The 18,061-nt window shown below is 38.5% G+C and overlaps 2 protein-coding genes across 3 annotated transcripts in view; one reads left to right on the top strand and one right to left on the bottom strand.

The window, feature by feature from the left end:
- Positions 1-5,960: 5,960 nt before the first annotated feature.
- Positions 5,961-18,061, bottom strand: part of LOC130920188 (UPF0575 protein C19orf67 homolog) — a 79,373-nt gene continuing 67,272 nt past the window's right edge. The window contains exon 9 of the mRNA XM_057843174.1: positions 5,961-6,075. The gene's annotated coding sequence lies outside the window, so the exon portion shown is untranslated. The remainder of the gene's footprint in view (positions 6,076-18,061) is intronic.
- The window catches only part of LOC130920186 (uncharacterized), a 55,237-nt gene continuing 49,570 nt past the window's right edge, over positions 12,395-18,061 (top strand). The window contains exon 1 of one of the 2 annotated variants that reach the window (XM_057843171.1): positions 12,395-12,575. The gene's annotated coding sequence lies outside the window, so the exon portion shown is untranslated. The remainder of the gene's footprint in view (positions 12,576-18,061) is intronic. The other variant, XM_057843170.1, reaches the window with a different exon arrangement.

An 18,061-nucleotide genomic window follows, 5' to 3' on the forward strand; every position in this document is an offset into this window, starting at 1 on the left:
CAAAGAGGTCTGACTTCTTCTAACGAGGTCTAACGAGGCTCCACTCGTTACTTGTATTAATGGCACCTGTTTTAACTCATTATCGGTGTAAAAGACACCTGTCCACAATCTCAGTCAGTCACACTCCAAACTCCACTATGGCCAAGACCAAAGAGCTGTCGAAGAACACCAGAGACAAAATTGTAGACCTGCACCAGGCTGGGAAGACTGAATCTGCAATAGGTAAAACGCTTGGTGGAAAGAAATCAACTGTAGGAGCAATTATTAGAAAATTGAAGACATACAAGACCACTGATAATCTCCCTCGATCTGGGGCTCCATGCAAGATTTTCTGCAAAGGGACCAGGAGGACTGATCTGTGTAAAGGAATATTGCCAACAAAGGGTACATAACAAAGTATTGAGATGAACTTTTGGTATTGATCAAATACTTATTTTCCACCATGATTTGCAAATAAAATCTTTAAAAATCAAACTGTGATTTTCTGGGGGGGGGTTCCACATTCTGTCTCTCATGGTTGAGGTTTACCCATGTTGACAATTACAGGCCTCTCTAATATTTTCAAGTGGGAGAACTTGCTCAGTTAGTGGTTGACTAAATACTTATTTGCCCCACTGTATTAACATGACACGGGGTGCAGGGCAGATCCGTAGGGGGCCTATTTTCAAAAAGTTCAAGTTCAAATATTTTCAAAACCAAAGCTGCTACCGACCTAAAACCAAAACAGGCAACTAGCTTAGCCATATAAACGGTATGAGTCTCTGTGAGCAGCGGCATCAAAAAATTCAAAGTCGTTCCCTTATAAAATCCCGATTAATTATTTTTATATAAGTATAATAAAACTTAAAATGGCTATAAAATTCTCAGATTTTACAGTACCCCTTTATTGCCAAATGTATCACATTTGACACACCTAAAATTTCATGATTTTGAGAGTTTCTTTTTGAAAAAAAATGATAGATGCAAGTCAACACATGCATCTGTAGGTTCAATGAGAAAAAAAACTGGATTTATATAGGGTTATAGATATTAGAGTGCGTATTACACATATTCATTTTGACATTTCTTTTTACAAATTTGAAAAAACATTAGGACCTTATTTTTCAAATTTTGGGATTCTCTGATAATTGCTTCATGTTGCAGGTCTTTAAGGGCTAGATACACAAAAATCACCAAATGCAGAGATAATCACGTATATTTTCAGGATCAATAGCAATATTTAACATATGTAAGTTTTTGCCCTAAATAGCAACATAAATTTTTTTCAACAGCTAAAAAAATCACTCAGTTTTCACATCAGAAACTTAATCCTTAAGGAAAACATGCAGAATCAATTATAAATAATATAGATTATCAATAAATTCTATATGCAATCACAATAGAATAGCCCTTTATTGTCATTATACAGTTGTATAGTTAGTTACGTCTATAGTTGTAGTGAATGAGGCTAGCGGCGGCCTGACGTAAACAAAGCTTTTCTGGTGAAAATTCTTGTGAATAAATGCTTAAATCCCCGAATTCTTCATAGATATTGACGTAAAACAGTCTCGATTATTGGTCAAAAGTAAAGAAACAGTGCATTTAGCGTTTATTTTACGTAAATATGTCGAAGTACAATGCTACTCTGTTAGCAAATGAGGCTAGCGGCCGCCAGATGTATACAGAGCTTTTCTGGGGAAAATCCTTGTGAATAAATGCTTAAATCCCCGAAATCTTCATAGATATGGACGTAAAACAGTCTTGATTCTTTGTTAAAAGCAAAAAACAAAAACAAAAAACATGCAGTTAGCATTTATTTTACATACAGTGCCTTGCAAAAGTATTCGGCCCCCTTGAATCTTGCAACCTTTTGCCACATTTCAGGCTTCAAACATAAAGATATGAAATTTAATTTTTTTGTCAAGAATCAACAACAAGTGGGACACAATCGTGAAGTGGAACAACATTTATTGGATAATTTAAACTTTTTTAACAAAAAACTGAAAAGTGGGGCGTGCAATATTATTCGCCCCCTTTACTTTTAGTGCAGCAAACTCACTCCAGAAGTTCAGTGAAGATCTCTGAATGATCCAGTGTTGTCCTAAATGACCGATGATGATAAATAGAATCCACCTGTGTGTAATCAAGTCTCCGTATAAATGCACCTGCTCTGTGATAGTCTCAGGGTTCTGTTTAAAGTGCAGAGAGCATTATGAAAACCAAGGAACACACCAGGCAGGTCCGAGATACTGTTGTGGAGAAGTTTAAAGCCGGATTTGGATACAAAAAGATTTCCCAAGCTTTAAACATCTCAAGGAGCACTGTGCAAGCCATCATATTGAAATGGAAGGAGCATCAGACCACTGCAAATCTACCAAGACCCGGCCGTCCTTCCAAACTTTCTTCTCAAACAAGGAGAAAACTGATCAGAGATGCAGCCAAGAGGCCCATGAGCACTCTGGATGAACTGCAGAGATCTACAGCTGAGGTGGGAGAGTCTGTCCATAGGACAACAATCAGTCGTACACTCCACAAATCTGGCCTTTATGGAAGAGTGGCAAGAAGAAAGCCATTTCTCAAAGATATCCATAAAAAGTCTCGTTTAAAGTTTGCCACAAGCCACCTGGGAGACACACCAAACATGTGGAAGAAGGTGCTCTGGTCAGATGAAACCAAAATTGAATTTTTTGGCCACAATGCAAAACGATATGTTTGGCGTAAAAGCAACACAGCTCATCACCCTGAACACACCATCCCCACTGTCAAACATGGTGGTGGCAGCATCATGGTTTGGGCCTGCTTTTCTTCAGCAGGGACAGGGAAGATGGTTAAAATTGATGGGAAGATGGATGCAGCCAAATACAGGAACATTCTGGAAGAAAACCTGTTGGTATCTGCACAAGACCTGAGACTGGGACGGAGATTTATCTTCCAACAGGACAATGATCCAAAACATAAAGCCAAATCTACAATGGAATGGTTAAAAAATAAACGTATCCAGGTGTTAGAATGGCCAAGTCCAAGTCCAGACCTGAATCCAATCGAGAATCTGTGGAAAGAGCTGAAGACTGCTGTTCACAAACACTCTCCATCCAACCTCACTGAGCTCGAGCTGTTTTGCAAGGAAGAATGGGCAAGAATGTCAGTCTCTCCATGTGCAAAACTGATAGAAACATACCCCAAGCGACTTGCAGCTGTAATTGGAGCAAAAGGTGGCGCTACAAAGTATTAACGCAAGGGGGCCGAATAATATTGCACGCCCCACTTTTCAGTTTTTTATTTGTTAAAAAAGTTTAAATTATCCAATAAATTTTGTTCCACTTCACGATTGTGTCCCACTTGTTGTTGATTCTTGACAAAAAAATTAAAATTTTATATCTTTATGTTTGAAGCCTGAAATGTGGCGAAAGGTTGCAAGTTTCAAGGGGGCCGAATACTTTTTCAAGGCACTGTAAATATGGCAAACTATGATGCCAATGCAGTAGCGGCTGATTTCTCCCAATTATTTTTTTTCACAACATTTAAAAATGTATGCATGATACGAAAAATATAATAATTACCTTGAATCCTCGAAGAAATCACTCCTGAGACAATCATTCCTGTTTGTATGCGGTACAGCTTTCGTACTTCTTCAAAAATCCAAGCTTAAATCCGGCTTGGACATAGGCGTGTGCTGTCTTTGAATGACTATTATTAAATGAAGCTCAGCACCCTATGGTAAGGCGTGGCGCAAAGAATGACGAAGTGTCAGGTCAATAGCGTTTTGAAGTCTGTGGATGTTTGTGCGTTGAGATATAATTGACTAGTTTTTGAATAAGAGCTAACATTCAAAATGTTTGTTTTTTGTTTTTTTTTCCTTTCAACTTGCGGGCAAAAATTTGCCGGCAGTGAATTTAGTTCAATTCAGTACTACTCGTTGCATAAGTTTGTTAAATAGAAGAAGAATGAGATTTTTTTTTTTGCAGGGAAAAAATGTGTTGGTGTCAATTTCAGCAGAGAAGACTGTTTCTGGCTACCCATAGCGCTGTTAAATATAGTTGTTGTTTTTTTTTTGTTTTTTTTTTGAGGAAGTGTATATTTCACACTCTTAGGTCATCACTTCCTACTAATTCCATGGGATCACACCCTGGTGTAACGTCACACACTATTTTTGGTTTTTTTAAGTTTTTCTTTTTTCATTTTTAACAAAGCGACATGACATTCAGAAGTGGAAAATAATTAGATCATTGAAAACAAAAATTCAAATATCCTGCAATGCCCTCGCATATAATTGAGGAAAGCCACAAACGTTGAAGCACACTCAGATGTTTTAAATCAGACACAAATGTACTGTATAATTATCAGCCTAACTAAATTATTACAAACGTTTTGATAAGACGTAGAAAAAAAGTTGGGGCTGAGGTTCGAGTTTCCGTAATTATCTTTGCAGATTAGTATTACTTGACTCACGGTGAATCTACACAGACAAAAAGAAAATACTACTAAAACTAGGTGCAATTAGACATACTCAAGTAGAAAAACTCAGTGTCAGGATTAGCGACCAGATAGCATAGAATAGGATGCCAGCATACTCACACTCACAAGGGATTCACACAAATACTGGGTTCTACACCTCACAGACAAATAGAAAATAAAAACTAAATGTTTTGCCTTTTTTTGCTTTGACTTGTGAGCAAGTATTCTGAACTGAGGAACCTAAAATACATGCAGCAGTTTGACAAATAGTGAACAATTCTTCAATAAAGAGGCTTCCAGCCGTTTTCTCCATGCAAGATCTCACCCCGTGGCGTCAAAATGATAACAAGAACGGTGAGCAAAAATCCCAGAACCACACGGGGGGACCTAGTGAATGACCTTCAGAGAGCTGGGACCACAGTAACAAAGGCCACTATCAGTAACACAATGCGCCGCCAGGGACTCAAATCCTGCACTACCCCCTGGTGAAGAAAGTACACGTCCAGGCCTGTCTGCGCTTCGCTAGAGAGCATTTTAATGATCCAGACGAGGACTGGGAGAATGTGTTATGGTCAGATGAAATCAAAATAGACCTTTTTGGTAGAAACACAGGTTCTCGTGTTTGGAGAAGAAAGAATACTGAATTGCATCCGAAGAACACCATACCCACTGTGAAGCATGGGGATGGAAACATCATGCTTTGGGGCTGTTTTTCTGCATAGGGACCAGGATGACTGATCTGTGTAAAGGAAAGAATGAATGGGGAAATGTATCGAGAGATTCCGAGTGAAAATCTCCTTCCATCAGCAAGGGCATTGAAGATGAGACGTGGCTGGGACTTTCAGCATGACGATGATCCCAAACACACAGCCAGGGCAACAAAGGAGTGGCTTCGTAAGAAGCATTTCAAGGTCCTGGAGTGGCCTAGCCAGTCTCCAGATCTCAACCCCATAGAAAATCTGTGGAGGGAGTTGAAAGTCCGTGTTGCCCAACGACAGCCCCAAAACATCAATGCTCTAGAGGAGATCTGCATGGAGGAATGGGCCAAAATACCAGCAACAGTGTGTGAAAAACTTGTGCAGAGTTACAGAAAACGTTTGACCTCCGTTATTGCCAACAAAGGGTACATAACAAATTATTGAGATGAACTTTTGGTATTGCCAAATACGTTTTTTTCCACCATGATTTGCAAATAAATTCTTGAAAAATCAAACAATGTGATTTTCTGGGGGTCTTTTTCCACATTCTGTCCCTCATGGTTGAGGTTTACCCATGTTGACAATTACAGGTCTCTCTAATATTTTCAAGAGGGAGAACTTGCACAATTAGTGGTTGACTAAATACTTATTTGCCCCACTGTATGTCATTCATTTTTATTGGAGATATTGATCACAATAACTTTTTGACAACATTGTTCAATTTTTTGTTTTATTCAAAACAATTGGTGCATGTGCAAAACAGGTCAATACATCACAATTTATAAAATTATTCGAAAAGTATTAACGAAGGTGGAGCACAAATCAAGCCTTCCATCTTCAAGGTAGAATGTACAGTATGTCGTAGTCTCGATATAAGTGCATCAACGTAAATGTTGTTGTGAGGCACATCAAGTGTCTTCCCTTGCCTAACAGCGTTTTCCACCTGTAAACAAACGAACAAAAACCTGTAACACTTATTTACACAATTTATGCATTTAGGGTAAAAAGCCTGTGTATAACTTGTAGCACATGAGTGTTTGTTTTCCATTTCTTTGTCGTTGAAGCTAATGCAAGGCGAATGATGTCTCAGCTGTGATGCATCACGCAGAATTGTAGTCAAATTGAACATACCGTAATTTTCAGACTATAAGCCACTACTTTTTTCCTTCATTTTGAATCCTGCGGCTTATAGTCCAGTGCGGCTTATTTGTTGATTTATTTGGGTTCATAAGACCGTCATGACTATGACATGACACTATCATTGGCATTACTGTATGTTTATCACATATTAATAGAAGTCCCAGAGAATTCTGGAGCATTGGTATTTGTATTGGGAAAGGCCAAATGGACCTCACCTGGGCATTCTAGAGATACTTATTAACTGTCATCCGCAAAAGTCCATTTATGTCCAGCTCGGATCTTTTACATACATTCAAAAGTGAGATAATTTGCCCAATAACACTAAATGACATTTGTTATAAGCATTCAGTAATGCTCATGAACGTCTTATGTCATAATTATGATTGTCTAATGACAGTTTTATGGCACCACTGTCAAATAAAGTGTTACCAAATTCCATAGCTAGCAATTAATGAAACAACTGGAACAGTAACTGAAAAAATAATTAGCACAGAACATGAATTGAAATTGTAATTTATATCTGCAGCGCTGCAATGCATGATAGGAGGCATGTTGGACAACAAGGGTGTTGACAGCAGGTGGTCGCAGAGGTTGACTGTCTCCCCTAAGGGAGCAGTGATGGCCAAAAGAGGTTTCTTGAAGCAATGAAGCTTTCCAGCCAATTGGTTCAAAGTTACATGTTGGTTCATTTGGTCTTATGACAGTCTTATGATGCATCTGTCAAATAAAATGTTACCAGTTAATATCTTTTGGTGTAAATATCCCATAATACAGGACAGCTGCGGCTTATAATGCAGTGCGGCTTATCTATGAACAAATGTTGGTTTTGTGTCAAATTTGTTGGGTGACAGCTTATAGTCAGGTGCGCCTTATAGTGCGAAAATTACGGTAATTGTGCCTGTTATTGCTTTGTGGTGGCACTGTCTTGGTTCCATATCTGCTTTCATGAACACAAAAATCCCATATTCATGTATTAGGACACATTCAACTGGATGCTTCCGAGATTTTAAGTTCCCTGATTGCGTTTCCATCTACGGACAAAACTATTTCGGTTGCGGCGACGCTTAGCCATTTCTTCATGTTTTCCTCCCCTGTCGTGATGATGGCAGATGAATTCAGCATTTGCAAATTGTATTTTTTGAGTGATTTTGATTAGTAATGCCACTCCAGCTCCACTGTTGTTATGGTAAGAGAACGCGTAAGACGGAAGTCGCGAGTAGAAATGCCTTGGAAACTTGTCTATTCTGTATGTAGAAAGACAAAACTCTTAACTCTGCCAGCAGTCATTTACTTCGACTGTAGGCCAATTTGTATTTTCAGCAATAAACATAGCGTAGTGAAAACTGTGCACAAGGACAAAAGGGAACATTTCAACAATAAATCTTCAGTGGACTTCAGGGAGACTTTATGAGTTTTCCCCCAGTTTTGGCACACTGTCGGTTGTGAGGAAGCTGGCGAAAAAAACTTTTGAAAGGTCCACACTTGCACGAGGCGTACGCTCCGAAATGGCTGCATTCTTTCACCCCAGTCACTTCTAAGAGTTGTTCCAATATAACTTGAGTCTTATCCCATTCCATTCTTTTCTCCCAGTGTGTTGTTGCGTTGCTCTTTGTGCGTGGCCATTCACTGATATCTATTGTGTAGACGACAGCTGCAGCTCCACAGAAGAAATGCATTCACACAAGACTTTCACCCAGCAGCCGCAGCAATTGTGGGCCTTGTACCATAGGGAAGTGGAACATTGCAAAAACACCTGCATTTATTGTGCTGTTTTTAAAGATTACGTTTAACCTTTTATGGGGCAGTTATTTAACTCATTGGCTGCCATTGACGGCGCTAGACTTCTAGTCCATTTTGACTGGAAGGGCTGATAGCAATTCTTCACCTCTGTATTTCTTATTCATTCTAACTTTACTATTAATATAGTCTTTACATTTCATCAATTTATGTATATAATGGTGTGTATATACAGTATACTGTATATATGGTATAGTATATACAGTGCCTTGCAAAAGTATTCGGCCCCCTTGAACCTTGCAACCTTTCGCCACATTTCAGGCTTCAAACATAAAGATATAAAATTTTATTTTTTTTGTCAAGAATCAACAACAAGTGGGACACAATCGTGAAGTGGAACAAAATTTATTGGATAATTTAAACTTTTTTAACAAATAAAAAACTGAAAAGTGGGGCGTGCAATATTATTCGGCCCCCTTGCGTTAATACTTTGTAGCGCCACCTTTTGCTCCAATTACAGCTGCAAGTCGCTTGGGGTATGTTTCTATCAGTTTTGCACGTCGAGAGACTGACATTCTTGCCCATTCTTCCTTGCAAAACAGCTCGAGCTCAGTGAGGTTGGATGGAGAGTGTTTGTGAACAGCAGTCTTCAGCTCTTTCCACAGATTCTCGATTGGATTCAGGTCTGGACTTTGACTTGGCCATTCTAACACCTGGATACGTTTATTTTTGAACCATTCCATTGTAGATTTGGCTTTATGTTTTGGATCATTGTCCTGTTGGAAGATAAATCTCCGTCCCAGTCTCAGGTCTTGTGCAGATACCAACAGGTTTTCTTCCAGAATGTTCCTGTATTTGGCTGCATCCATCTTCCCGTCAATTTTAACCATCTTCCCTGTCCCTGCTGAAGAAAAGCAGGCCCAAACCAAGATGCTGCCACCACCATGTTTGACAGTGGCGATGGTGTGTTCAGGGTGATGAGCTGTGTTGCTTTTACGCCAAACATATCGTTTTGCATTGTGGCCAAAAAGTTCAATTTTGGTTTCATCTGACCAGAGCACCTTCTTCCACATGTTTGGTGTGTCTCCCAGGTGGCTTGTGGCAAACTTTAAACGAGACTTTTTATGGATATCTTTGAGAAATGGCTTTCTTCTTGCCACTCTTCCATAAAGGCCAGATTTGTGCAGTGTACGACTGATGGTTGTCCTATGGACAGACTCTCCCACCTCAGCTGTAGATCTCTGCAGTTCATCCAGAGTGCTCATGGGCCTCTTGGCTGCATCTCTGATCAGTTTTCTCCTTGTTTGAGAAGAAAGTTTGGAAGGACGGCCGAGTCTTGGTAGATTTGCAGTGGTCTGATGCTCCTTCCATTTCAATATGATGGCTTGCACAGTGCTCCTTGAGATGTTTAAAGCTTGGGAAATCTTTTTGTATCCAAATCCAGCTTTAAACTTCTCCACAACAGTATCTCGGACCTGCCTGGTGTGTTCCTTGGTTTTCATAATGCTCTCTGCACTTTAAACAGAACCCTGAGACTATCACAGAGCAGGTGCATTTATACGGAGACTTGATTACACACAGGTGGATTCTATTTATCATCATCAGTTATTTAGGACAACACTGGATCATTCAGAGATCCTCACTGAACTTCTGGAGTGAGTTTGCTGCACTGAAAGTAAAGGGGCCGAATAATATTGCACGCCCCACTTTTCAGTTTTTTATTTGTTAAAAAAGTTTAAATTATCCAATAAATGTTGTTCCACTTCACGATTGTGTCCCACTTGTTGTTGATTCTTGACAAAAAAATTAAATTTCATATCTTTATGTTTGAAGCCTGAAATGTGGCGAAAGGTTGCAAGATTCAAGGGGGCCGAATACTTTTGCAAGGCACTGTATATGGTATAGTATGTATAAAATAGAATAATGACTCATAATATTTGTTTTTTTTATTGTTTTTTTTATATATATTTTTTTAATTTTATTTTATATTTAAGTAACTTACCAAAAAAGATACTTGGCCTATAAAGGGTTAAACAGATATTCCCCTTTAAACATAATCAGCAGACAACTGGAGTCTCATGCGTTTAATCGAGTTTTTACTTTCTAGAATGAGAGTGTTTCAGTGCGCTGCTACTCAGAATTTTATAACAAAGGCATGATTTTGTGTTGTGTGTGTGTGTGTTTTTTTTGTTTTGTTTAATAAACATTTTTAAAAGTAACATTTTCTGAGTATTATTTTTTGTACACATCTTAAAAAGGGAAATAATATGACAGGATCAAGTAATTTAATTCTGATAATTTTAGTTTTACTTTTGGTTTTTCTTTTTTCAAATATTTTCATTTCTAATAAAATGGAAGTGAAAGGAAAAATACTAACTTTAATGAGTGACTAACAATTTCCATGTCATGGCGGAAGAAGGTCAAGCTTAAGTTGTTGGTTTTTTTTGGTTTCGTGTTTGTTTGTTTTGTTAATTTCCAATATTATACTTTTTTAAAATAATACAATTGAAATTGTCACAATTACTTTTTACTCAGATGTTCAGCAAAGGGAAAAATATTGTTTTTTTAATACATATTTTAAATGGTTTATTTTTAAGTATGCACTTAATTTACTGAATGTCTGAACTGAAAAGTAGTTGAAAATGGATCAATTTACTTACAGTATATATATAATTTATATTTGTATTTCCATAGACTTCATAACCTATTGACCTCATAACCTATTGACCTGACACTTTGTCGTTCTTTGCATCACGCCTTACCATAGGGGGCCGAACTTGAAGCTTTATTTTGTAATAGTCAGCCGAAGACGGCACACGGTCGTGTCAAAAGCCAGGTTTAAGCTTGGATTTTTTTAAGAACTACGAAAGCCGTACCACATACAAACAGGAAGGATTGTCTCAGGAGTGATTTGTTCAAGGATTCAAGGTAAATATTATATTTTTCGCACCATGAATGCATTTTGAAACGTTGTGGAAAAAAATCAATGGGAGAATGGGAACCGCTACGGCATTGGCGTCATTCTTCGACATATACACGTAAAAAAGATACGTAACTGCCCAGTTTTTAGCTCTTTTAACAAAGAATCGAGACAGTTCTATGTCTATATCTATAAAGAATTCAGTGATTGAAACATTTATTTGCAAGAATTTTCTTCTTTGTTTACACATGGCGGTGGCTAATATTCGTAACTGACTAGGCTCATTGTTCGCCATATTTACGTAAAATAAATGCTGCCTGCACGGTTTCTTTTGCTTTTAACCAAGAATCGAGACTGTTTTACGCCCATATATATAAAGAATTCAGGGATTTAAGCATTTATTCACAAGAATTTCAACGTAAAAAGCTCTTTGCTGTGGACTTGTTGTAAGGCGGCGCCACAGTGAACTTAAAGACGAGCCTCACATTTGCTTTATTTACGTAAAATACATGCTACCTGCACGGTTTCTTTTGCTTTTAACCAAGAATCAACTATCTCATACGCATTTTATAATTACAGTATGTTTATTTAGATTTCATACTTGCATGTCAGTTTTGAGATTTTAACTTATCTTGCACTGTAAAGGGATGCTCCACAATTTCATTGTATAACTGTATAATGATAATAAAGGGCTATTCTATTCTATAATAAGTTGTGATTGTACATAAAATTTAGTAATAATCTATTTACATATTATTTATAATTGATTCTGCATGTTTTCCTCAAGTATTACGTTTCTGATGTTAAATTGAGTGATTTTTCTAGCTGTTGAAAACTTGCAGTAAATATTTATTAAGTTGCTATTTTTGTCAAACACTTATATGATATATTAAATATCGCTATTGATCCTGAAAATATAGGTGATTATCTCTGCATTTGGTGATTTTTTTGTGCATCTAGTGTAAAATCTGAGACTTTTTTAGCAATTTTTTTATAGCAAGTTTTATTATACTTGTATAAAAAAAATAATAAATCAGGATTTTATTAGGGAACGACTTTTAATTTTTTTTATGCCGCTGCTCATGGAGACTCATACTGTATATGGCTAAGGTAGGTGCCTGTTTTGGTTTCAGGTCGGTGGCAGCTTTGGTTTTGACAATATTCTAATTTGAAGTTTTTAAAAATAGAATAGAAATATGGTACTTCAAAGTGCACGCTCCATTTATTATAATATTGTTTATCGTTAAGCACTGACACAAAATGGCCAATTGGTTATTCTGACCGTCCCGATTGGCTCACAGCGCGCGGTCGTCATCTAGCGCTATATATATATGATATTTATAATCACAATCCCACACCCCTGAACACTAAAACGCCAATTAAGACAATGAGATCTCGCGATAACTCTAAGTGACGTCACTTTTCATTTGCATAAACAGCGGTCTTACCCTCTGATTGGCCCTTGGGGGGATTTAATTTACATATTTCCCTTCTGGCCACCACGCTTCTCCACTTCTCTGCTACCACCCTTGAGGCCGCGCCACTCCCCCGCTTCCCTCCCTTCCCGCTCCGGCTGCATCCTTTATAAACCAGGCAATCCCTCCGAACGACTTTCTTGTTTTTTTTCACAAGCTGCCGTCTGAGAGGTAAGAGCAATTACACCATGTTGTTTGGTCTCCTCTAAATGCCCTCCTTTTTGCCAATGGAGCTTAAATAACCACCGCGGCTATGACTTAAGCCGCTTTTACTTGAGTTTGTCGGAGGCATTGGTCGTATAAAACGGTGCTTCCGCGGCTGGGTGTGATGATGGACACGCTAGCTTGTCACCGTGCGTCGTGGGGTGGCGTTTCTTGTTGTGTTTTGGCCGAGCATCGAGCCTTGTGTTCGGCTTTATCCTTGGTCCTCTCGCATGGCAGGTGCTAGTGTTGGTTTGTTGAATTATTTATCGAAAATGCGAAAGCAAAACAACAGTGCAGCGGCCAGCCACGGTGCCTGAAATGTTTGTACGGCTCAAATAGGGCCTTGACGCCACTAATTTATATGAAGCGACAAATGCTGTTAACATTGGTTGCCACTGACTGTGATATACGTCCAATCATAGGCGGAGTTTGAATTTTGGGCCGGGGGGGGGCGTAGTGGCGCCACCAGGGGTGGCCACGGCCACCCCTATAAATTGGTTGGCCACCCCACTGGCCACCCCACTTGCCAGTATATCGTTAGATTGTTGGAGCATCAGTTATGCATTTCATCCCAAATGAATGCATTTATTTTGAATTGCTAAATGTAGGGCTGTCAAATGTATCGCATTAACAGGTAAATTATTTTTTTAAATTAATCACGTGAAAATATTTATCGCAATCAACACATTGGCGAGACGACTCATTCACGCATTGCCTCAAACAGACTACAATGGCGCCGTTTTACTTATATACAGAGCAGAGGTTGCGCTAGACTTTTTCGTTGTCTGTCATTTTGACTGACAGTGTCATAAAAATCCGGTCATAATCTATTTTTACCCGTCACTTACAATTTTAAAATGATGATACTGACATATTCAATAGACCCTACTCACGTGACGTCACAGCCACGCCCCCGTGCCATGTTGTCCGGATACTAATCATGTTAATGCATTAGCGCTTCGTAAATTCCTCCTATTATGGCGTGTTTTTCTGCTCGTTAACATTAATAATCAAAATGGTGAAGGCGTGTGTGGCGGTCTGTTGCAAAAACAGAGAAGATAGACGGAGAGACTTGAATTTTTACCGTATTCCGAGAGACCCGAAGAGGAGACCGCGATTGACTGCTGCAATTCGACGAGAAAACTGGGCTCCAAACGACTACCACAGATTATGTAGTAGTCATTTTATATCTGGTAAGATGCATTTAATATATATTTAGAGGGTTTTGGGCTGACAACCACAATTAAGATCATTGCTAGGCTAATCGCCGACAACATACACGTATGTATGTAGTGAGTGCTATCGCTAAACCATATAAACATTAAAAGCCCTAGCTCCATTGACAAATGACATGAAATACATTAGACTTGACAGTGGATGTTAGCAAGAACAAAAGATTTTGAATTGAAAATTTCGTAACTCACCTTCCGAGCACAAGATTCCTGCCGAATTTTCGTGTACGAGGACCTGTTTCAGCCAACCAGCAACGTAGCATTTATAAGCCTCCAAGCTCTTAAAGTTTTTCAAACTTTCGTGAGAATAGGCTGATTTTGTGTGGACAAGATAGTTGTAAATATCTGGATATCAGATGACAGGCGAAGCCAGCGGGTCGAAAAACATCGATTTAGGCATCAAATACGGATCTGGCGAATGGATAAACTGAAGCTTTTCCACGTAACGCCTTTTATGCAACGGATCCAATGAGTTTACAGCGTCAGATAACACCGGGGCTTCCATGAATTGCTCTATAACTTGCTCGACTAATTGAAAACAATGAGAATAGGTCTGAAAAAGAGGTACAATATGGCGGCCGGAAACAGCGACACGCCCATTTTGTGACGTAGGTGAGTAGGGTCTATAGTATTTAGTTTTCATTCAGTTTTAATTAATATTCTGTCCGAACAAGCTTAACAAGAGGCAAACAGACAGCGGAGTGCACCAATCAGCGACGGGCAGACGTGCCGTTATCAAAAGCGACGAGGGCAGGATGAGGCACTTGCGCGCGGAAGTAAACATACGAGGAGAACGGAGTTTATTCAACATGGCTAGCGCGAGACAGACTGTTGTCAATGTCTCGTGTCGATGTGTTTTAGCTCATTTAAAACTGAATTTACCGCGGATTGGAACATATTCTCGGCTCTCCCGCCATCCGTGTTTTTGTAGAGACGACTTTCGGCGCGCAAGAGTGACGTTGCTCGTGAAGAACACGTCACGCAAATAAACAAATCTGATTTGTCGATTGATTTTGTACCTACTCGAGAGGCTGTGTCCCAGACTTTTCTCTCAGTGTTTGAAAAATACAGGGAGAACAGTCTGGCCGTACCAGGCAAACACTCAGTTGCCTTGACATTTTCCCGTGTAAGGCTAACGACGTCATGCATCAAGAGAGACAATAGCTAATTAATATGCTCACTTGCCACCCTGTGGTCTGGGCTGTGAATTGCAACTTGTCAAAATGACAGATGGACTTCAGTTTTTTCCGTCACCGTTTTAAAAAAACGGTCAACGATGGAAAATATTCGGTTAACGCGACCCCTGATACAGGGATAAGAGGCAGTGTCAAGTTAGTGGAATAGATACAAGCATTCATTGGGGCCGTGCTTTTAATTGGCAAAAGCTTTGTCATCTCTCCCGCAGCAACAATAAATATTGTGGGAAGCGACGTGTGGAAGAATGACAGGAGTTGAACTTTTTCTTAACACCCTGTAGTGTACCCAACGCAGAGAAGATATAGCATTTGCAGCCACCACACACAGTCATGGTTGCACCACTTCCCATCATGCATTTGGGCAGAACAGTTAAGTCGGTACAATATCATTTACTGAAAGCTCAACAAATACACTAGATGGCAACATTTAGTCACAATATACAAACTCACATTTATCCTTTAAGAATTACAAGTCTTTCTATCTGTGGATCCCTTTCCCAGAAAGACTGTTAGTAATGTTAATGCCATCTTGTGGATTAATTGTTATAATAAACAAATACAGGACTTACTGTATGTACAGTATGTTGAATGTATATATCTGTCTTGTCATATCTTTCCATTCCAACAATAATTTACAGAAAAATATGGCACATTTTAGAGATAGTTCGAATTGCGATTAATTACGATTAATTAATTTTTAAGATTTGATTAACTCGATTAAAAATTTTAATCGTTTGACAGCCCTAGTTAAATGTACACCTTATGCCTAATATGTACTTAACACAATAAAACAATTGTTGTGGAACTCAAATGTTGACTGGAAAGTTATGAACTATGCACATTAAATCATTAGTGACATCAAATATTACACAATACACCAAAGTATATCAGTAGCCGTGTCCTTAAGTCTTTCTGATAGTTTTCCCCTGACCTTTTTACTACAATAATATAATGAAAACCTGAAATTATGGCTTTTAGGTTTGGCCACCCCAAGATTTTAAGTGGCCCCATCTGGCCACCCCTATGAAAAATTTCTGGAGGCGCCACTGGGGGGGGGGCACAACATGTTGATGACCCCAAAAGGCAGTGTCAGCAATAAAATTAACTGACAAGAATATGTATAATAAGAAGTTGAAAATGAGCGTTTTTTGTTTCCCATCATTCTTGAGGGGAATTCTAAATCAGGCTGCTAAGGACAGCTATACTTTTCGCACAAGATCGTCATCCACTGAATGCGATACGACCCCCGGTGTCTTGCCAGTGTAGTTACCCCAGTCAAAAATTGTATCCCCTGGGGCCCGCGTGCGGCTGGATGTTATTGGGCGCGCTCGTGCGGGGGGTCCCGGTGCCTGGATTGGTGCCGGGGCGGTGTAGGGTCGGTCGCCAACGGGCTTACACTGACTAGGGATTCACACGATTACTGGGTTCTAAATCACAGAGATGATTTGTGTACACTCTACCCCTTTCTATCACTTAGCTTATAGACTCCCCCACCTTCTTTCCCCTCTTTCCCTGGTCAACAGGCCCCCCACATGGTGTCAACCGGAAATACATTTAGCTGACGATAGCACCAACGTGTTAGTAGTTAGTGTAGTTAGGCGTTCAATGTATTTCTTGTTGTTGTGTTTCTTCTCTTTCTTCTCTTGTGTTTCTTTTCTTCTGTTCCCCCATAACCCCTTCCTGTTCGCTGTTTTGTCATAATAAATGAGGTATGTTGAATTGTCACAAAGGGAGTATGTCAGACTCTCAATGTGAAACGTTAACTGTTCAGACTATCCGGGCACTTAGACTTCCATTCTCCGTGTCAAACAGCTGAACAGGACAGGTTTAAAAAAAAAAAAAAAAAAAAAAAAAAAATGTTTGAATTAGGGCTGTCAAAATTATCGCGTTAACAGGCGGTAATTTTTTTAAAAAATTAATCACGTTAAAATATTTGATGCAATTAACACACATGTCCCGCTCAAACAGATTAAAATGACAGTACAGTGTCATGTGCACTTGTGACTTGTTTTTGGAGTTTTGTCGCCCTCTGCTGGCGCTTGGGTGCGACTGATTTTATGGTTTTCAGCACCATGAGAATTGGTGGTGCTGAACAATGGCGAGCTACTAGTTTTTTGTTTGGAAAATTTTACAAATTTTATTAAAACGAAAACATTGAGGGGTTTTAATGTTAAATTTCTATAACTTGGACTAACATTTATCTTAAGAACTACAAGTCTTTCTATCCATGGATCGTTTTAACAGAATGTTAATAATGTTAATGCCATCTTGTTGATTTATTGTTATAATAAACAAATGCAGTACTTATGTTCAGTATGTTGAATGTATATATCAGTCTTGTCTTATCTTTCCATTCCAACAATAATTTACAGAAAAATATGGCATATTTTATAGATGGTCTGAATTGCGATTAATTGCAATTAATTAATTTGTAAGCTGTGATTAACTCGATTAAAAATTTTAATTTGAAACTAAAAAAAATGCATTTGAAAGCTATTTTTCTTGGATTTTTTTGTTTTGATTGAAGCAACTTTTTTGATTGAAGTACTGTTGTTTTGCGTTTGGGCCACATTTTGGCTAGGACATTTGTGTCTTGTTCAGTCAACAAATAAGTTGCTTCAAAAAAATTTTTTCAAGCGAAAAATCACTTCAATCAAAAAAAAGAAAAATTTAAATCATAGAAAAAAGTTTTTGAATGCGAAATAATATTTGAGACTCAAATGTTTACATTTGAAGGCTTAATTTTTAATTTAAAAAGTTTTCTTTGATTTTAGCAATCCTTTTTCTTTTTGGGCCATATTATGAGTAGGACATTTGTGTCTAAATCATTCAATCCCCAAAAATATTCTCAAACAACGAAAAAAATCATTTGAAAAATAAAATTGCCCTCCCCTAATTTATTATTATTTTTTTAATAATATGCAAAGCAAATGACCGTCTAAAGTGCTAGTTACATGATTTTTTCGAAAAATAATTTTAACCCACTGTAAAAAATCTTGGTTCATTTCATTCATTTTTGTTGTTT

Source organism: Corythoichthys intestinalis, chromosome 8 (genome assembly GCF_030265065.1).
Source record: "Corythoichthys intestinalis isolate RoL2023-P3 chromosome 8, ASM3026506v1, whole genome shotgun sequence".
Lineage (NCBI taxonomy): Eukaryota > Metazoa > Chordata > Actinopteri > Syngnathiformes > Syngnathidae > Corythoichthys > Corythoichthys intestinalis.